Source organism: Propithecus coquereli, unplaced genomic scaffold (genome assembly GCF_000956105.1).
Source record: "Propithecus coquereli isolate 6110/MARCELLA unplaced genomic scaffold, Pcoq_1.0 Scaffold150, whole genome shotgun sequence".
NCBI classification, from domain to species: domain Eukaryota; kingdom Metazoa; phylum Chordata; class Mammalia; order Primates; family Indriidae; genus Propithecus; species Propithecus coquereli.
This window is the reverse complement of record NW_012139414.1, coordinates 1,808,420-1,829,915: the sequence shown is the minus strand read 5'-3', so window position 1 is coordinate 1,829,915 and position 21,496 is coordinate 1,808,420. Positions and strand designations below refer to the sequence as shown.

At 57.8% G+C, this 21,496-nt stretch overlaps 1 protein-coding gene across 1 annotated transcript in view; it reads right to left on the bottom strand.

Moving 5' to 3' along the window:
- The window catches only part of GTF2IRD1 (GTF2I repeat domain containing 1), a 109,300-nt gene extending 95,271 nt beyond the window's left edge, over nt 1–14,029 (bottom strand). Inside the window, exon 1 of the mRNA XM_012640251.1 lies at nt 13,652–14,029. The gene's annotated coding sequence lies outside the window, so the exon portion shown is untranslated. The remainder of the gene's footprint in view (nt 1–13,651) is intronic.
- Between the last annotated feature and the right edge of the window lie 7,467 nt (nt 14,030–21,496).

Genomic DNA, 21,496 nt, shown 5'->3' with positions numbered 1-21,496 from the left:
CTACTTTTCCTGGAAACCACGGTCCCACTGCAGCGTTAGCACTGTTATCGGCAGGGCTACACCATGAGTGGGCATCTTGCAACCCCTGCAGCAAACCTGCAGGCACGACAGCTCTCTCCCTGCTTTACAGATGAGGACCTGGAGGCTCAGAAAGGCTGAGCAACTTGTCCAAGGTCACACAGCAGAAAGAGTCAGGGGCTAGCTTCAAAGTGAAGTCTGCTGGGATCCAGAGCAAACATGCACCTGACCCCCACCTCCAGACGATGTCCCCTGAGCAGCCCCCAGGCACGGCTCACTGCCAGCCCCACTGTCCAGACTCACACACAAATATCCGCAGCATGGCTGAGTGGCTCTCCCAACAGGCTCATTATTCCAAACACATCTTTTTTGCCTCCCCGGTGGAGGGTGAGGGCCCTCTCCTCTAGGTGAAGCCCAAATCGGGCTTCCTGGAGGTATCAGGGGCCCTGAAAACCAGAGGGGACTCCAGAGGTATGAAGCCTTCATTTTCTGAGCCATGAACAGGGCAGTGGCCCCAGGGCGGCGTCCTGTGCTGCCAAGGTCCTGGGCTTTCTGGGATGTTGAGTGGGTCATGGAGACAGCACAGGAGAATTCCTGGAACTGGACCCCAGGCTCTGGTCGTTCAGTCCACCCCCTGGTCTGCAGCAGTGGACCCTGAGCCGAGGAAACCAAAGCAGCAACGAGCCACAGGTTTACGCCCAATACGAAGCCACCCCCAGCTCATGCTCACAAAGTCTCAGGAGCTCTCGGCAGCCCCAAGAGACTCAGCCTGCGCAGGCAGTGACACGGCACCAACACCGGAACAAACCTGGGGGCTCCGGCACCGAGACTGGGTTCACTTCTCCTGGGAGGGGACACTGCCCAAGATACCTCCCTGCCCCCAGGGTCTCCTGGGGTCCCTCCTGTAGGAAGCTCTTCCAGGTTATCGGCCCCACCCCGAGGACCGCGTCTGCTGGGATTTCCCTGGACACATTAGGAGGCTTGGGGGTGACTCTAGGTGACACGGGGGCTCCAAAGAGCAGACATCAGTGCCCTTCTTCCCCTGTCTGTCCCCTGGGGCCACTGACCATGCTCACACCTCACCATAATCAGCCACGCGGCAGCCTCCATGGCGGACTCTGCTGTCCTCCTCTGGGGTGTCTTGGACGCCTCGGCCACTCTCACTTCCCTACGCCCCCTGCCCCGTCCATGAGGGGCTGCTCCAAAGCCTGCCCCAGGAGGCTAGATGCGCCCTCCCACCACGGGCCTGCCCAGACTCCTGATCCAGGAGCAGGACACACGGGAGGCTCACGGGACACCTGCCGGAGGGCAAGGAGCCCAGACCAAGAGTCACAGACGTGGCTTTGCATCCCGATTCTCCTAACTCTGGAACCTTAGTCAAGTGTCTTCCCAGCCCCATGGACTCAGTTTCCACATCTGAAAAGGAGAAGAGGCCAACATATTCTGAGGCCCCCTCCAGCTCTAACACTTCAGGTTCACCCCATCAGGGAAGCTCAGGAACAGGGGAGGGGAAGGAGGCCCAAGGAAGGGAAGAGGAGGGGTCCCCACTGAAGCCCAGGCGTGTCACGTTAGCCAGCCGGACAGACAGACCCAAACTCAGCAGCGACAGGCAGAAGGAAAGGCAGCACCAACTAGAACAAATGGAATGATTAACCCCAAACAGGGTTAACTCTGGAGAGGCTGGTTCCAAGTCCAGGCTGGTTTTTAAATTGGGCTGTAATATATACACAGTAAAACTCATTCTTTTTGGGATTTATTTCTATGAGTTTTGACAAAGCATACAGTCATGTAACTGCCACCATGATCAAAATACAGACCAGTTCGCCACTCCAGAAACTCCCTGGTGCCCCTGGTCAACCCCCACCCACCCCAACTCCGAGGCAAGCCTTGATCTGCTGTTCTGAGTTTTGCGTTTTCCAGAATGTCACATAAATGGAACCATATGGAATGCAGCCTTCAGAGTCTGCTTCCTTCACTTAGCATATGCTTTTTCTTTTTCTTTTTTGAGACAGGGTCTCACTCTGTCCCCCAGGCTGGAGTGCAGTGGCACAATCACAGCTCACTGCAGCCTTGAACTCCTGGGCTCAAGCAATCCTCCCACCTCGGCCTCCCGCCTCGGCCTCCTGAGTAGTGGGACTGCAGGTGCACACCACACCCGCCTAATTCTTTCATGGAGATGGGATCTTGCTATGTTGCCCAGGCTGGCCCTGTCTTGAACTCCTGGCCTCAAGTGATCCTCCCACCTCGGCCTCCCAAAGTGCCAGGATCACAGGCGTGAGCCACTGTGCGCAGCCAGCATATGCTTCTGAGGTTCCCCCGTGGTGGTGGTGTACCAAGAGTTTGTCCCTTTTCACTGCCGACCAGTATTCCACGACGTGGAGGTACCGGTTTGTTTATCTCATCGCCAGGTGCACATCTGGACTGTTTCCAGTTTCAGGGGATTATGAATAAAGCCACCGTAGGTATTTCTCTTTAGGTTTTTATGTGAACCTTTCATTTCTGCTGGGTAAATACCTAGGAATGGGATTGCTAAGTCATATGGTAAGTGTTGGCTTCACTTTATAGAAAGCTGCCAAAAATCCATAAAGACAGCAATTAGTAGTTGCCAGGGGTTGGGGGAGGGGAGGGAACATGGAGAGACGACTAATGGGGCACGGGGTTCCTTTCCAGGGTGATGAAAATGGTTTGGAATTAGATGGTGGTGATGGTCGAGCAACTTTGTGAAGATACCAAAAGCCACTGAATAGTATACTTTAACATGGTGAATTTTATGCTGTGATATCTTAATAAAGAATACTAAGAAATAAATAAACAATTGCCAAACTGCTTCCAAAAATGGCCGTATCATTTTACACTCCCGCCGGCTGGGTACGAGAGTTCCAGCCCAGGCCGGCTTGCGAAGGCGAGACGCCTGTGCTCATGCTGGGTCAGGAGGTGTCAGGGACTAAGGCCTCAAGGTGGGAGTAAGTGATCCCTGGGCTGCAGGCTTCATGGGCTGAGCAGAAAGGAGGCAAGCTGGGTGGGCATGGGAGGTGACTGACATTGCCCGCACAGGTGGGGTCCCCTAGGCCCCAGGGCATGGGGCAGGGCCCAGAATTATCCACAATCTCAGTCCTCATCCATAGTCTGAGGACTCCTGGTGGGCTCCACAATCCCTCCAAAGACTAGGGGTCAGCTCACCCACTACCATCCCAAACCCCTTTCTTCCCCCATCAGGCTGGGAGGCTGACTCCTTTGTCTTCCTGGCTCCCTGGTAGCTCGAGGACACCATGGGACCTACGTCTAAACTATGCAATACTGGAGAAGTCGATAAGGAGAACCATTCCGCCCTAACAACTTATCTCCATCTGGACCATGGGTGTGAGGGCCAGAGGGGATGTAGCCATCTCGTGACCATGAGGCACAAGCATTTTTATGAACAAAATCCAACACGCTAAATCAAAACCACAATGAGTACTTCATACCTACTAGGATGGCTATAATGGAAAAAGACAGACAATAACTAGTGCCGGCAAGGATGTAGAGAAACTGGAACCTTCATAGCTTGCCAGTAGGGATGTAAAATGGTGCAGCCACTATGGAAAACAGACTGGCAGTTCTTCAAAATGTTACACAGAGAATTACCATATAATCCAGCAATTCTACTCCTAGGTATTTCACCAAAAGGACTGATCACGTACATCCACACAAAACCCCATACATGAATACTCACAGTAGCATTATCTATAACGGCCAAAAAGTAGATACAGCCCAAATGTGCATTAACTGATGAACAGATAACCAGAACATGGTATATCCATTAAGTGGAATATTGCCCGGCCATAAAAAAAGAATGAAATTCTGACTCACGCTACCATGTGGACGAACCCTGAAAACATTATGCAATTGAAAGAAGCCAGACACAAAGGCCACATGTTACATGATTCCATTTATATGAAATGCCCAGAATAGGCAAATCTATAGGGACAGAAAATAAATTAGCGGCTGCCAGGGCTGGAGGGAGGAGGGCACGGGAGTGACTGCTTAATGGGTCGAGATTCTCAGGATGATGAAAACGCTCTGAAATTAGACAGTGATGAACACGGCACGACTTGGTGGGTATACGAAAAAACACTGAATTACAAACCTAAATGATTTTAAACTAAACTAAAAAAACAAAAGAAATCCAACACACTAGGGAGGAAGAGGACCAAGTCCCTGGAGACATTGCTGAGTCCCCCAAGGTACCACTGAGGCGCCGCCCCAGCCGCCGGCCACCTACCCGCGGGCTTTTTCTTGGGAGGAATGAAGAAACCCCGCTTTGCTTGAGTCTCCACCAGGTTTAACGTCTAAACTCTGCCACGTTTAATATTTACATATTTACTATATTTAACGGTCAGGTTTGCCATTACCTGTACCCAATGCACCCCTAACCGATAGGGGGTCACCTCTCTTTGCCACCTGCCAGGACAAGGAGGCTGTGGACACCGGCGAGTGCCCGTCCCAGGCTGTCGGTCGGGATCCAGCAGAATATTAAGTTACCCGGCACAGTCCCCGCCGGTGGCCTCCGGAATGCCACACACACGCGTACACACACACGTGCGTGCACTTCAGCATGCGTGTCCGAATAGCCCAGGATGAACTGTCCTGACGCTCCCACTTGTGCTCCGTCCGCACACAGCAGCTGTCCTTCACGGAGGGAAACCCCCCAAACTGTGCCGTACCCAGCTCAGACAGACGCGGTGTCCCTCACTGCCATCGCCACTGCCCTCCGGAAGCCTCTGAGAGTCACCGCCAGGCCGGCAGAGGCAGCGAGTTGGTGTTGGAGGGTGGAGGAGGCCCCCCAACCTTCAAGAGACCCCACCCCGAATGCTCGGCCCGAGCTTGCTTCTAATTGACTGCGCAAGCCTGTACTAGACACTTGCTCTGCGCCAGGCAGGGTGCTAAGGGCAGGGGCGCAGAGGGACAACATGACAGGGCCCCACTCACTGCAAGGTGACACTCCGTGAAGGAGACGGACAAGCGCAAGGGCTGTCTGCGACGTGGGCTACGGGGACACGGTGCAGGCTCAGAGGAGGGCAGCTCGCACAGATCTGGGAGGGACGGGGTCAGGGAAGTTTCCAGCCACAAGTGACTCCCAAGCTGAGTCCCACAAGCAGGAATCAGCCCAGACAGGGAGCATTACACACGCTGTAGGGAGAAGCAACAGCACACTGGGGAAGCAAGATGGAGCACGGTATGTTCTAGAACCTGAGGGAAACTCCTTGTAGCTGGCACAGAAACAGGCAGGGCCCGGTGACGCCTGGCCTGCGGTCTCTCCCAGCAGCAACGGGAAGCCCTGAGCCGCCTGGAGTGAGGCAATCAGATAAAGGTTCTCGCCTGGACCCCACACGGCATCCCAACCCTCACATCCCATCTCTGCCCCGTGCGTCCCTAGAACGTCCCTGCCTACTCCTCCTTCCGAATCCACCTCTCCTGCGGGCTTCCCTCAGCTGCGCCTGGGAGTGCGCTTGTCCCGGGGGGTAGCCCCAGCGCCAGGGCAGGACCTGGCATCCGACAAGTGCGTGGGATGGCCAATGACCACACCCCGAGGGGCGGACGGGCCAAGAGGGCTAACCAGCCCTACCCTTGGGGTTTTCCAAGCTTGCAGAAGCAGATGCTAAGGCGTGCCATGCCCCATGCTCCCTGGGCAGAGGGAGTGTGTCCCAGAGGGGCAGAAGGCAAGAGCGGAGCCGGAATGACGGTGTCCGGTCCTCTAGGGGTGGGAGTGGGGCTCCTGTGGGGCCGGCTTCTGGGGACATCATGCGACAAATTGAAAAAATGTTTAATCAGGATGATGGCCAGTTTCCCCCAACTGTACACACCGATCTCCCCCAAGAACCTTCCAATACTGGACAGGAAAACCAGCCTCGTTTGCTCAGATGAGGCTCAGAGAGGGGAAATCACTTGCCTGAGGCCACACAGCAGGTCAGTGGTCAAGCTGGGATTTGAACCCAGGTCTGTCTGGCCTCAGTGGCCCCGATGGCTCCATTGCACTCTGCTGCCAAGTGGGGAAGGAGCCAAAGGAGCCTCGTGAAGGTGGGACACTGGTCTCTGACCCAAGGCCACCAAGAGCATCTCTCCCTTGGATGTGCTGAGAACAGAGCACCTCGTGGGGGGAGGCTGGCCCAGGGCAGGCGGTCAGTGGAGCAGGCTCAGAGAGGGGAGGATGTGGTTGGCCCACCTGCCCAGAAGGCTGCACCCACGGCTGGGAGCGGGGTGCACACAGGGAGCAGGGAACTACCTCCTTCCCAAGGCCCTACCTCTCCCAGCCTGGGCCTCGCTGCTAGAAGCTGCCACACCTGAAAAACCAGCTCCCGGATAAACATGAGACAGATACCAGACTGGCCCAGTCACAAGACCCCCTTGGAGCTGCCAGGACCACCCTGTAGCTGGGTGGGTGGGCAGGGGTCCTGCCTGCTCCAGGGAGCCACCCAAGAACACCCAAGGGCCCTTCTGCACAGGCCTAGCCTGTGCCTACACAGGGTAAGCCTCTCGCAGGCTTCCGCCGAGTGCTGGCCCCAGGGTCGGACCGAGGGGTCCAGCTCTGAGGACTCCAGGAGACACAGTAGGGCTGAGAGGCAACAGTGGGGCGTGGGGGCGACATGCCAGGGGTGACCCAACTCATCGGGTAAAGGCTACGACCACCTCACAAATCACAAGGAAAAAAACCCCAAAATCTCTCAAGACACACACAGACCACGTACCACCAGGGAGCTCCGTTTTCTTACGAAGCCCGTAGCCTTGGGAAACCCATGGGTTTGCCAACAGGAAACTGACAAACTCCCTGCTCCACTCACAAAGCCCACCCGCAACCCGGCAAGGTGCTGGCCGCTGCCTCCATTTTCTAGATGGTCAAACCATAGCTCAGCCGATCAGGTGACCATCCAAGTCACAAGCAGTGGGAAAGTGGTGGGCTGGAATCGGCCTGACCAGAAGCTTCTGTAACCAACTGTAATCTTGGTGCTGGTCACACAAACGTGCGTGACAACGGCTATTGTTCATGCAAGGCCGGCCACAGGGAGCGGTGGATCCCAAATGTTTTGTCAGCCAGAATTTTATCGAAAGCCCTGACAGGTAACTCCGAAAAAAGTGGTCCTCCTCTGGCCCAAGGGGACTCGGCAGCTGGAGCCCCACCCACCCCCACCTCCTGCCCCTTGGCAGCTGGTGCCAAGCCCTCCAGGGCTCTGCAGAAATCCACAGGCTTGTGCTATCCCAGCTCAGTTTCCTCAGTGGCCCTAAAACCAAATGCTCGGGTCTTCTGTTTAAAGATGAACAAACCAAAGCCTGGAGATGTGACATCGCTCGTCCAGGGTTATGCAGCCCTGTTGCGTCTGACCCTAAATCATGCTCCTGACTACAACAGCAGCCTCATTGCCTCCTTCCCGACCCCCAGAAGAAGTTCTGCCCTTATTTCAGGAAAACATGGAATTTCTACCCCAAGCTAAACAGCTGCAGGAGTGGAGACCAGAGACACACTGTCAGGGACCCCCAGGCTCCCCAGGGGATGGGGTACACAAGAGACAGGCAAGACACCCCAGGGCACAGACAGCTCCTCTCCCTGATACTGCTCTCAACCCCCAGCTGCCCTGGCCCCACTGCCTCAATTGTCCCAGAGCCCACCTGGATGGCGGGAGGATCGCTGGGGCCAGAGGCCCCGAGGGCAGCGGCAGGCAGGTGTAATTTCATCATGGGGCTCACTGTATGAGTCACCAGAAACGGAGGATGAAATTCCAGCTCTGAGGACAGAGACGTGCAGCTCTCCTGGCTCAGAGTCAGCTCTCGATGGTGGTGGGGGCCGGGTGTAGGGATGGGGTGCAGGCTGCAGGGCCCCTGCCAGCTAGATGGTGCCTTTGTAAAGTTAACAAAAGGCACCCTTCTTGTGGGTGGTCCCGAGCTGGTGCAGGGCTTGCAAGCTGGTTCCCTGGATGTGCACCAAGAGGAGAGGGGCCAGACACATGTGGCATATCCGCACGATGGGATACTACTCAGCAACCAAACGGGACCAGCTCCCAGTGCGCCCGGCAACACGGAGAAACGCGTCGTGTCAAGCGAAGAAGCCAGACTGCGAGGCTGCCTACTGTATGAGTGCATTTACGTGACACACTGGAAATGCAAACCTGGCGAGAACAGATCAGTGGGGGCTGGGGCAAGGGCAAGGGACAGACTACAAATGGGCTCGAGGGAACTTTGGGGGCAATGGGATTGTTCTATGTCTTCATGGGTTAGACCAGCGGTCCCCAACCTCTTTGGTACCAGGGACCAGCTTCATGGAAGACAATTTTTCCGCAGAGGGGAGTAGGGGGGACGATAGAGCTCTGTGGCCCAGTCCCTAACAGGCCACGGACTGGTACTAGTCCACAGCCTGGGGGTTGGGGACCGCAGGGCTAGATGACACGAGGGTGTGTCCTGGGCACATTCCTCATACGGCCCCTACGACGTGGGCATCTGGCTGCACAGCCCTCGTAGCTCGACAATATTCGTCACAGAATGCAGAGTGAGCCCCTCCTGCGTGCAGCCCGGGGCTGCAGGCCTGGACCTAAGGAGACCTCCTCAGACCCAGTGCCTGCAAGCTGTTCACTGGCTGGTGGAGAGAAAGACGGACGGACAGACAGATGCAGCTCCCTCTTACAGTGGCTCTGCAGTAGCCAGAAAAGGCACCTTGAGACCCCCCAGACCCCAACCAGCAAACAGGCCTATCCTTGGCCAACCCGCTAGGATAGAAGCAGCCCAGAGGGTCTTCCCCCAGCCATGGGGCATGGGAGGAAAAAGGCCCCAGGCCCCCAGCTCACCTGCCCTCCCCATCCACGTGCCTCACTCAGCATCCTCCAGCTGCCCAGGACCCCAAGCGGGGCCCTCGCCTGTGGCCTCCCACCCTGCCCCCACTCCAGACCTGCACCCAGGGTGTCCCACAGACCCATGCTGTGGAACCCCCACCTGCCACCCAGGGCCCAGGCACGCCAGGGAGAACCATCTCCATTTCACATTCGGGCCAGCTGCCCGGATGAGGAGCGGGAACAGGCACCACAGGACCCCACCCCTCACTTCCCAGCCACCCCCACTCCAGGGGCCACGGCACAGACGCAGGCAGGGGCGCAGGCAATTCCTGGCACCCACCGTACCATACTCACCTCTCGCCCACCCAGGGGGCAGCCCCTCAAGCCAGTGAGCACCCCAGAGGCAGCATCTCCCAGCCTTGAAAGGGGGCCATCAGAGACACTGTCTCCCAGGGCTCGGGCCGGCTTTGCAAATCCTATGAAAATCCTCATTCGGTGTCTAACAGGGTGTTTCCAGCAATTCCCCCCCTCTTCCCAGCATCTCTGAATACACCGTATAGACCACCTTGGCCAGAAGACCCTGAAGACAACAGCTTCCCAGACTGGGGGGCCCTAAGTGCCCCAAGACCACCCCAACTACACCCTCCACACCACCCAGGCTACCAGATCCGGACTCTCGGGCCGCAGACTGGAGAAAGCTGACCAGGGACGTTACGAGGACCGGGCATCAGCTCCGCCTGACCCAACCTCGCTCCAGACCATCCGAGCCTCCCTTGAGCCCTGACCCCAACTCCAGGGTCAGCCACCTTCGAGCCCCGCTGAGCCCCCAGCAGTCTCACCACCCCAGAGGCAGCAGCCGTGGGGCTGCCAGATAACATGCAAGACCCCCAGCCCGGTCTGAGCTACAGACCAATGACGGGTAAGTTTCCAGAAGTACATCCCAAACACCGCACTAGGTGCTGCCCATCTCAAATCCACACTTAACCGGCCGGCCTTATTTTTCATTTGCTAAATCCAGCAACCCAGAGCAGGTGGTCCTGAAGGAGGGAGACAGGTGGGCACACAAATAGCTCCGGGTCAGCCAGGCCCAGCTCAGGGCCAAGAGGAAGGGTGTTTGCAATGAGAGTTCTGCTCGCTGCCCGAGACACCCCCTCGGTCACCCCAAGCCCGTGCAGGGTAAGTAGAGTCTCACCCAGCTCACTCGGAAACCTAACTCAGCTCCAACTGCACAGGGCTCTGCAGCCCTTGCTGTCATCAACGGTGACCCATTGCACTGAGTCTGAAATGACCGAATGTCCTCCTCCCATCCACCGCGCCCTGGGAGCAGTAGGATCACAAATGGTCCCAGCCAGACATCCCTGAGCAGGAGGAGCCCAGGCCTGACCCTGCTCAGACTCCTCACTCATGAAGCCACAAACCTAAGAGCAAATCGGCCCAGAGAGGCGGGTATGGGACTGAGGATACATTCTGCAGGAAGGGAGCAGGATAGATGTCAAACTAGGCTGGGTGAAGGGGCTTACTGCATAGTTCTCTGCCCCCCAAACCCCCTACAGGCCAAGAGCCCCTCTGTCACACCTGGTGAAACCTGGGCTTAGAACCTCCGAAGTAGGCCAATTAAGTAGTGGGGTCCTGCTTCCCTTCCGGGGTGTGGGGCCTGGGCTGTCCCCTCCCACCCCACCTGGAGCCCCCAAGACCCACACCCAGAAGCCCCTGTTACCTCCCCAGCAACAACCACCTGTCACTTCCCACAGTCTTCAGGCCAGGTTTGTTTGTTTCCTCCAGAAAACCATCCCCCACCACCACTCCACCTCTGCTGTGAATTCCTGCCGCGAATCCCCTTCCAGTCTCCCTAAGTCCCTGTTCCATAGGTCCCACACTCTCCCGGAAGCCAAACCTGACCCCAGCCTGTGTCCCAAGCCCTTGGGCCCAGGTCCCACTCTGCTCCCCGGTGTTTGTGAATTAACCGGGCAGGCCTTGTTCCCCGGCTGCCCCCTGAGGCCTCTGCAGGACCCATGGAGCTGGGCACACACTTCTGGCTTGTCCCTAAGAACCCGGCCGTGTCCCTGGCTGCCAGGCATGTAAGAGACAGATGCCCACAAACAGAGCCAGGGAACTGAGAGAAAGGCAGGATGGCATTTGGGAGCAAAGCCGCAGGCTTAGGTTTGGGGAAAGACACAGTGTGGGGTCACGGGGACAGAGTGGGCCCCAGGAAGCTCAGGGCGAGACCCTGGGACTCCTACCAAGTGGGAACCTGCCCCAGAGATGAGAATTTAGGAACAACAGGAGAGAGTTTGCTTCGTAATTTGGGCCAAGGCTCAGTAGCAGGATTTTATTCATTCATTCACTCACTCACACAAGTAGTCATTCAACAAGCATCTGGGAAGCAGGCCTCACCCCTGCCTGTCCTTAGCGCCACTGGGGAGTCAGAGGTGAATATCTGAGTGAGAGCCATGTTGAGACAGAGGAAGGACAGGATGTCCTGGGGACACAGAGGTAGCACTTTGCCCAGCCCTGGGGACAAGGAAGGCTCCAGCCCGAGGACACAATAGCTGAACCAAGTACTGAAGGAGAGAGGCAGATTCTACGACCCCCACCCTAGGCAGGCAGGGCCATTGAAGGAAGCCCCCCAGCTCCCTGAGGGGAAAGGTGGGGAGAACCTTCGAGGTAAGAGGAACAATGTATGCGGAGGCCAGGGGTGGGAGGAAGTCAGGCCATTCAGGAAAATGGCAAGATTACAGGATCCAGCGAGTGGGCCAAGGAAGCAGTGGGTAGGCATATGAGAGAGACCAGACCTGGAATGAGAATGTTCTGGGAGCTGCGGTCTGTGGTTCCAAGGTCATGCTTAGGACATGAGTGTCCCAAGCCATCAACCTGAGTTCCTAAGCCAGGGTCTCCGACAACCGAGTCATGACCAAACCGTGGACACCCTGGTCTCTGGAGCCAGGGAAGCTACAAGAACAGCCACCTTCAAGACCCCCACATTACGTATGCCTTTCAGATTGTTTCCAAGCACTGAGCACTACCGACTACCACCTCGTCAGAAGGCTGGCCAGGCTCCTGGGAGGCTGCCTTAAACGAACAGATAAAAATTGCTTGTGATTAGCACGTTGCAAATAAATGACCCTTCTCCAAGAGTTCTCTTAAGTAGGTTAAGCATGCCCTTTACGATGCTGTCTTCAAGACCCAGTTTTGTACCCCTCGGCCCTAAGTTCCCCCACATATCAAGTGTCTGCAGAGTGCTGACCCTTCTTCGTTTCCTCCGCCGGGGTCCTCTGGGACCCTCTGAGTCAGAACTGCCAATTTCTAGGTCATCCTCATAGCAGACTACAGAATGGGGTGTGGACTTGAGCCTGCCACAACACACAAGCAAGTGGGGGGTTACGACATCCCGTCACTCCGGGGCCAGGCCTGACCCCTCGTCTGCAGGTGCCTGTTCAGAAGAGGTCAGAGTCTACCTCACACCCTCCTGGGCCCCAATAGGTGGTTTGTGATGGCCACCTGCCCCGCTCCATCCTCGAGCCCAGTCCCTCGCTGCCAGCAGCCACCAGCCTCCCACCTCCTCCTGCTCCGAATAAATAATCGATGCCAGTGCCCTCTCCCTTTGGAATGACGCTGCTGAAATAAATGGGCTGCTCCGAGGCACCTCCCAAGTCCCAAGGCCCCAGGCAAGTCCCCAGGCCAGTGCCAAGGAGTGAACAGCCCTGGCCACCGGGCAACCAAACACACAGAGGCAGAGGCAGATGATGGCCACAGGGGACCAGGGTAAGCTTCTGGACACCCCTCCCCTGTACTTCCAGCAGAAGAGAAGCCCCTGCAAATGCCCACTCCTCTAAAGGCTGTCAGAGCCTGCCCTCCACCCAAGCCCGCCAGGCCCATCCTGGGGCAGCCCCACATCACTGTCCCCACTCCGTCCAAGAGCCAGCACTCCCCCCACATGCCCTACAGGGAGACTCCTACAAGCTGAGCACCCTCACTTCAGCTGTGATGGGACGCAGGAGCCTCCCACCGCAAGTCTGGTCCTGGGAGGGAGGGTCACCAGGCCAGATGCCAGAGCTCAAGCCCTCTCCAGCACTGTCAGAAGGGCAGAACTCTCAGCTGCACAGACTCCCCTGCCCTGGGCCCAAGCCAGGGCATGGTCCCCTCTTCCTGGCTGCAGGCCGGGACTCAAGGCCATCATTCCCAGGGACTTAGGATGGGGGGGTAGGCCCTCCTCCTCTCCTCTGTGCCCATCTGCAGGAACTCAGAGACCACCCACAGACCGGGTACCCCCAACTTGCTGCTCTGAACCCTTTGTCCCCCACCCCCAACCCCAGGGTTCAGCTGCCACCACTTCAGGCCAGCTCCCTCCCTGAGGACCCGAGCAGAAACCACTGTGCTGGGGCAGTTCTCTCGGGGTAGGACTCAGCCGGTGAGTGCGGGGCGCGGGCAAGGGGCCCGCCCAGCCCGGGAGGGCGGAGGTGAGGGGGGGGCGGGGGCCTCGGCCTTCCCAGCCCCCTCTGCTCCCACACTGGCGCCCGCCGCCGCGGGCAGCACCACTGACCTCATTCGCCAACTGCAGCAGCCTGCGGGCGCCGGCCCGGGACGCCCCCCACCTCGGGAAGGGCCGGGGGTGACAGCTCCCGGCTCCCACCCCCTCCCGGCAGGTGGGGGCGGCCGTCCCTCCCCTCCCCCGGCCCGAATTATAATCCCAGTCACGTGCCTCCCCGTGCACCCAAAAGCCGGACTCAGATCCGGTAACACCTTGAGGGGGAGGGGCGGGGGCCCCCGGAGCGGGGGTGTGTGGGGGGGAGAAGGGGAGCAGGGCCTCGGCGCCCGCCCCCCGCAAAAGTTTCTCCTACCTTGGAGGATCCCCAAGCGCTCCTGCCAGCGGCGCCCCGGCCCCGGCCCGCGGCCAGGACTCAGCCTCCTGCCGCTGCCTCCTTAATTAATCCGGGAGAATGGGGGAAGGAGAGGCAGGCGGCGAGGACGGCGGCGCGGCGGGGCGGGGAGGGAGCGGCGGGGAGGGGGCGGGGGGGTCGGATGGCCGGGGGGCTGGCGCGCGGCGGCCCCCACCCCCGGCGCGGGCTGCGGCGGAGGGCGGGGCGGCGCGGGGAGCGGAGCCGAGAGCGGGAGCGCAGGGAGGCTCTTTGTTCTGTAATCCCAGTAAGATTGCCAGCCATTCGCCCCGGCCCTAATCCCAGCCCCGCGCAACACCACCCTCCATTGGCTGCCATTTACATACGGGATTAGCCCGCCCCGCGCCCCGCGCCCCGGCCTGGGCACCGCGGGGGGAGCGCGCCGCGCCCCCGGCCCCCCGGCCTGCCACTGGGGCGGCGGCGCCCTCGGCCTCCCCGGCGCCGGATTAGAGAGTCCTGGCGCGGCGGCTGCGGGAGAGCGGGGCGCGGGGCCGGGGGCGCAGGGTCAAGGTCACCCAGCGGGCGCGGGGAGGGGGTGCGGGGGCATTCCCAGGGGAGGGAGCGGTGGCCCTCACGTTCGTTCCCAGGGTTTGGCCCAGGTGCCGCTTTCAGCCTTTGTCCCCGGGGATGTGCGGGAAGGCAGTGACAAGCCCAAGGTCGCAGCAGATCCAGTTGGATTCCAGGGCCTATCTTGCCTGCCCAGTCCTCCTTCTGGTTCCCAGACCCAGGCTTTTACCCCTGGCCCCCCCACACCATACCACCGGCGCCCTACTGAATCAGGGAGCACACTTCCCATCCTCCCCAAAGCCATAAATCCTAATTCAGCACAAGGAGCACAGTCATTTGCCACGTGGTGCCCTGAGCCCATTGCTAGGCTGGGCTGCCCGGGAGGGACACACCCGAGGCAGGCCTCAACCCCAGGGAGCTCCTGGCTCAGAAGGGGAACCAAAGGTAGACCGAGAGTCTACCAGGTCCTAGCAAAGCCTACAAGGTCTTCCTGCAGGCCCTGCTGGGCACACACCAGGCACTGGGTGAGGGTTAAACTTCGCTGACCAGGGCTCCCCTGAGATGACGAGACAGGCCGTGTCCACGGGGCCCTGCTGCCCACAGCGGGTGCTGGGCAGAGCAGCAGGGGTGGGGAATGAGGCCCTCCTTTCTGTGCTGCCCCCTTGTCCTAAGGAGGCCTGGGGACACTTCGAGGCACCCTCTTGTGTAGGTCCCTCAGCCCCTCATCCCCAGTGCTGTGTGGTGGCCCTGGCTCAGCAGCATGGCTAAGACAGAAAGCCACCTGACCATGTGGCTTCAAATCCTGGCTCTTCCTCTTACCACCCGTGTGAACTTGGGCAAGTCAGTTCCCCTCTCTCGAGTCTACACTTCTCCCATCCTGCAGCCACTCGGTCCACCACAGTGTGGCCCCCGTGGTGGACAGTACTGATGATGGCCCCTGCTTGTTTAGCATCTACTGGGTGCTGGGCATGTTGCATTTAGGGTCACTAAAGCCCTTCTCCTGCCCACTGACCTACGGTGTCCCCAATTACATCTGCACCAGCCCAGGAGGGGTCAGGGGTAAGCCATGGCCTCGGCGGGCCCAGCTTGGGGAAGCTGATCTGGCTGAGCTGCTGGTTTCTGGGCAGAATGCTTCCCCTACCCCAAGTCCTGGACCCCAGGGCCTGGAGGAGCCTTGGTACTGCCCTCTGCAGGCAGAATGCAGAGCAGCCTGTGGCGTGCCCAGGATGGGTGTGGCCTTCCTAACACCCAAACAGCCAGCCTCACCCCAGCAAAGACCAGGGGGCAGTGTAGTACAACACTGACATGTGTAGGCCACACTCGGCTACATGTGATCTGGGTATGACGCCTGGCTCCACATGTGCTGTGTGTCTTAGGCCAAGTCAACTGGCCTCTCTGGGCTTCATCTTCCTCATCTGTAAAATGGAGATAAGACAGTTCTTTCTTCATAAGGTTGCTGTGAGACATCAGTGACATATAATAGAGGGAAAATGTTTAGCGTGGTGCGTGGCACATAGTAGGTTCTTGATAAAGGACAGTTCTCAATTGTTTTGTTTGTTGGTTTCATCTAGTGACTAAGACTCGGAGTCTTTGGCTGAACTGCTCTTCATGAGGAGGTGGGGATTCTAAGGACAAGGTCATGACCGTTCACATTTTTGTCAAGTTTAATTCCTTCTGAGAAGGGCAGCCACGGCTCCCTTAGCTCTTGCCAGTGGCTATTCCCCAGCTGTAGGTGGAGGCTAATGTTTCTATTTTTTTGTAGAGATGGGGTCTGGCTCTTGCTCAGGCTGGTCTCAAACTCCTGGCCTGCAGCGATCCTCCCGCCTCGGCCTCTGAAAGCGCTGGGATTACAGGTGTGAGCCACCACGCCTGGCCCCAGCAGCCTCATCTTACAGGTGCTGCAGTTGCAGTGCCCGAAGGGCAGGCAGGTCCACAGCAACCCAGGAGTGAGCGGAAGCATGTCGGACCTCAGGATCCGGGTCCGCTTCCTGCCACTCCTTTCTGCCATCTCCATGGCTTTCCTTATATTTTCAGGACTATTATTTTATCTGATAATTGCTATTCATCCTTTAAAAGTGAGGCTTGGGCCGGGCGCGGTGGCTCACGCCTGTAATCCTAGCACTCTGGGAGGCTGAGGCGGGTGGATTGTTTGAGCTCAGGAGTTCGAGACCAGCCTGAGCAAGAGCGAGACCCCGTTTCTATTAAAAATAGAAAGAAATTAATCGGACAACTAAAACTATATAGAAAAAATTAGCCAGGCATGGTGGCGCATGCCTGTAGTCCCAGCTACTTGGGAGGCTGAGGCAGTAGGATTGCTTGAGCCCAGGAGTTTGAGGTTGCTGTGAGCTAGGCTGACGCCATGGCAGTCACTCTAGCCCGGGCAACACAGTGAGACTCTGTCTCAAAAAAAAAAAAATGAGGCTTGAATGTCTTCTGGAATCAACTACTCCTCTTTCCCTTCAGAGGAACATAGCTCTTATCCCATCATGGAAGCCAAAGGGAAAGTAAGATCGGAGGTATGGGAACGTGTTTCCAAGGCATGCGCAGGATCCATAAAACGTCAGACAAGGACACATGCAGTCTGTAGCCTAGATGTTATTAATACATGTTATGCCTAACAGCCGGGGTGCTCAGGTGGTACAGGGACCAGGCAAGGGGTAGAGGGAAGGTGACAGGCTTGCTGGGCCCCCTGTGTCTGTGACCCAAATCTCCAACCCCAGCAAGGGCTGTCTCCCCAGGTGTCTGCGCTCATCACCTACCTGGCCCCTGTCCTCCCAGTTCTCGGTACCCATGCCTCCTCCAGGCTGCTAAAAACAGGAATCCCCTCCCTCACTGGGGTATCTGATCCCCAGAGCAATCTCTTAGAGTCCTCCAAGGCTTCCAGAACCCCCCAAATAACACTCTAGTGCTGGGATTTCGGGTACCCTGGCAAGCTGGGGTGGGGACACTTGGAAGCAGAGAGGACCACGTTAGGATGGGGGCAGTTCTGAAGCCTCACCCTCCCAGGTCCCGGGGTTCGGCCCCGTTCGTGGTCTAGCTCAGCACTGTCCCACGAAATAAACAAATGCATGCCACATCGGAAACAAAATTTCCTAGTAGCTGCATTAAAAAAAGTCAAAAGAAGCGGGTGACATTAATTTTAATAAGACATTTTATTTAGCCCAAGATAGCCAAACTGTTGTCATTTCAATGTGAAATGATATTTTAAAATTATTATTAATAATTAATGTTTAAAAATTGAGCTCTTTTACATTCTTTTTTTATACTAAGTCTTTGAAAACCAGGGTCTCGTGCACACTTAACAGCACATCTTGGTTTGGACTAGACAGATTTCGTGAGCTCAACAGCCACTCAGTGGACCGTGCAGGTCTAAGGGGATCATTTTCTGACCCTTTTTAAGCCACAAAACCCCTTTTCCAATAAATTCTCACATAGAAGCTCAAGTCGCCCAAGAGATAAGTGTGGCACTGCTCTGGGTAGAAGCGTGAGTGGGGTCACTCTCGGGTCCCTTTATCCTCTGGTTCCTCTGAGAGGCCCCTGGAGAGCCCCCCACCCCTCACCTTCCACCCCCCCATCCCCTACTCTGCACAACAACCATCGGAAATGCGAATGGTGACAACAGCTACCATTTATCGAATGCTTCTAATTTATCGGTGCTAAACGTCTTACGTGTATCATCTCCGCTAATCCCCAATGAGGGAGATGAGAGTGTCTATCGTGCCCATTCGGAGGGATAAAGGGACTCAGAGAGATGCCTGAACCGGGAGGAGCTGGGACAGGTGGGGAACAACATCACTGCCCTCACATCATCCACATGAGGGGCCCCCGCTTGCAGAATCCTGGCACTCAGCCCCCCAGCCCAGCACCCCCAAACAGCCCCCCAGCCCAGGGGGAACCAGCAGGCTTGGTTTTCCGGCACATCCCAGGCAGCTGCTCTGCTAAGCGAGTTCAGTGATAAATAAGCGAGCATTTAGAACAACTTTGGGGCCAGAACAGGAAACATGGAGAAGAAAGCGCTTCAAAGCAACTTCCCCGACACTGTGGGAAAAAACTAAGGTCGCCTGGAAAGCTCTGGGGAGGGTTCCGCTCTGTGTCTCAGTCTCTTTGCACTGCCTGGGGTGGAGGGGGTCCCAGTCCCAGCCAGCTCCTCAGGCAGTGGAAGGGTGCTGGGGAGAGGGGACACCAGCAGCCGGGCACCCCCTCCTTGCAAAGCCTGGCACAGCAAGAAGAGCATCGGTCTGGGCCTGAAACGTGGCTGCGTTTCAGGGGGACATTTGGGGACATTTCTTTTCTCCGAGCCTTAGCTTTCTTTCCTGCAGAGGGGGTTCCTAACACAGCCCAAGGCCTGTGGTGAGCCCACTGCCAGCCCAGGGCTTGGCACAGAGCAGGAGCCAGGCATGGCCAGAGGACCAGCCAGGATGGGGGGTCAGTTGGGAGCATCTTCCATCTCTGCTCAGCCACTGACTTCAGGGGACCTGGGCCTCAGTTTCCTCATTTTGTGTGCTTGTTAAAGAACAGGGCCAGATGCTTCTGGGAGACGTGTTGGCTTAGACGCTGGAGTTAGGGGAGAGGCCGAGGACTCTCCATTTTAGAACACGGTCCCCACATTTTTCCAATGCCCATTCAAGTTTGGGGCTCACCAGCCTTCATGTTCTCGGAGGACCATTCAAGCTCTGGCATCTGTGGTTTAACCACACTCTGCGACACAGCACCAGCCCACAGCCATGTCTACTGGGGCCACGTCCCCTGCACCACTGGGCTTCCAGTGCCAGCTCTTCTGTCACAGCTGCCAATGCCCGGACCAGCAGCCAGGCCTGGTATCTGGCTGGGATAGACTGGCCCTGAGACGCGATTCCACTGAAGCACCCTTTCTGGGCCAGGTGTCACATAGAACCAGTCCCTGCCCCTGGGAGCAGTTGGGGTGTGTGCAGCGATGAATGGGCCCTGGGCGCTGAAGCCAGAGAGGGCACCGTACTTAGCCTGTGGAGGGAGGAGGGGTTGCCAGGGCCACACCCCGCCAGCTCCGCGGGGAATGGTGAACCAGCTGGACACTGCCCTCCGCTCCACACCAAAGACCCATTGGGCCAGGAATTTCAGCACCTGCTAAAATATCTCTCTCCTGCCCCAGGATTTTCTGGAAACCCAGGACCCTGCTGCACCCCTCCACCCTCAGGAAAAAGCATCACCTGGGGTCTCCCTTTCTGCCCACCAGCCTTCTGTACCACCACCACCCTTCCACAGGGAGGGGTCTGGCCCAGGACTTGGACCCAAATCTTTGCTTTCCATTAGCAGGTGGGTGCATCCCTCTGCCCAGGTGCTCTGCCAGGTCAGCCCCTCACTCTCCAGAGCTCAGCCTTCCTGACCACCCTGGCCAGGCCACCCCACCAAGGCTCTTTGAGCCCCTCAGCTCCTCTGAGCGCTGGACCCAGTGGAAATCTTGCATGGCTTGGGTGATTATTGGGTCTGACTCATGCATTAAATTCTAAGCGCCATGTGAGGGCGGAATGGGGTCGTCCCCAGTACCAGGCACTGAGTGTGGCACACGGTAGGGCTCTGCAAACATTTGCCGCATGAATGAGTGAATGAAAATGGGCCTTATTGGCCAACGTGACTTGTTGGTCTCTGTTTTTCTCTTTCTCTCCATCTGTTGGTTGTTTGTCCTTTTACGTAGCTGTCACCAGCAAAATGGGGGGGTGGTCTGTCCCTAGTCCTTGTCTCTGCCAGTCCTCTGTCTGTCCCTCTCTTTGCTTTTCTCTGGGTCCGAGTCTGGCTGCCCAGATCTCTCTCCCTGAGTCTCTCGTCTTTGTCTGTCTCAAGCAGCTGTCCTTCCTCTGTCCCTATCTCTGAGCCTTTATCTCTCCCAGCTATCTGGGATCTGTCATCTCTCTCTGTCTCTGCATCTCTCTCTTGGGGTGTCTCTGAGCCTCTGTGTTTCTCTCTCTGTCTCTGTCAGTCCCCCCATTTCCATCTCTCTAACTCTGGGGGTCTCCGTAGGCCCGTGCTCTGTCTCCGGCGTCTCTGCCCCCGCTGCCTGTGCCGTGCTCTCCTCCTATTCTCCTCTGCTGGAATCTTTAAAGAACAGAGAGAGGCATGTAATTGAGCTGGGGCTGTCTCCATGGTTGCAGCTGCGGAGTAACCGAAAGATCAGTTTGGAACGGCCGTCTCCGTAATAACTGCACCGTAATAGTTCGTGCGAGGTGGAGTGGGGCTCCGTGTAAGGTGGCCAGGACAGCCCCAGGACCCTGGTGGGAAGAGCCCACCTGGAGTCACCAATGTCCCCGCGCCAGGCCTCAGGAGGGGACGAGGCCAGAGACAGGAGGGGGCGGGAGGGGCTGAGGGGAAGGGAGGCCCGTCTCACCTCCCCCCTCCCAGAGGTGTCCCTGCCTCCTGCTCTACCCGCTGAGCCTTGCTCCTGTGTCTAATTTCTGCTTATGATCAGAATTATCAGCAATAATGATAACATGATTATAATTGCCGAGCTGCCTGGCTCAATTGCAGCGCTGTTGGTAAATACTATGATAGAGAGTAGCGTGAGGTCACTGCCTCCCAGCGCTGCAGGGAGGGGGTGGGGTGCTGCCGGGAGATCCGTGGCCCCTCCCCCGCTCCCAGCCGAGCCCCCCAGCCCTCCAGCCCAGCTCTAGAGAACCTGCTGCTCCACCGCTGGCTTGTCCATCTGAACGCGATCCATCCTCCCGTGTCTAACCTGAGACGTCCCTGCTTCAGGTCCAGCACTTAGCAGCCTACTGGGGGTGGGGGCGTGCCATCTGTCACCCCGCCAACAGAGGGCACCACCAGCTGGGTTTGACTGCAGGCTTGGGGCATTCTGAGGGGTCTTTGGGAGGGACAGGACAGTGCCCCACGCATAGCCTCTGGGGGACAAGGGACACCTCTGGCATCCAGAGGCCCCCCTTTCTGTCCAGAAGGGAGGGCGGAGGCCCAGAGTAGGGACAGGCATTCAAATGGCCCCTTTAAGAGAGCCCCACCAGGATCACTGAGGACAGGAACAGGAAGAGCCCACTTCAGCCACCACGGCTCCACCCGGCCTGGGCCTCGGCAGCCTGGAGTTACCTTCTGTCTGTGCTAATCTTGAGCGCGTGTTCAGAGAAGGCTGGTGGGCTCTGAGCTCTGGGAGGAAGACCAGCGATGCCCAGGCAGGGGCGAGGCAGCTGTGGGGACAGGCCCAGCGCCCCACGGGCCGCTCCGGGAGTGGCGAACCCCAAGCAGAGGCTCAATGACCCCATCTCATAGCAGGGGACACTGAGGCTCAGAGACACTTGCCCA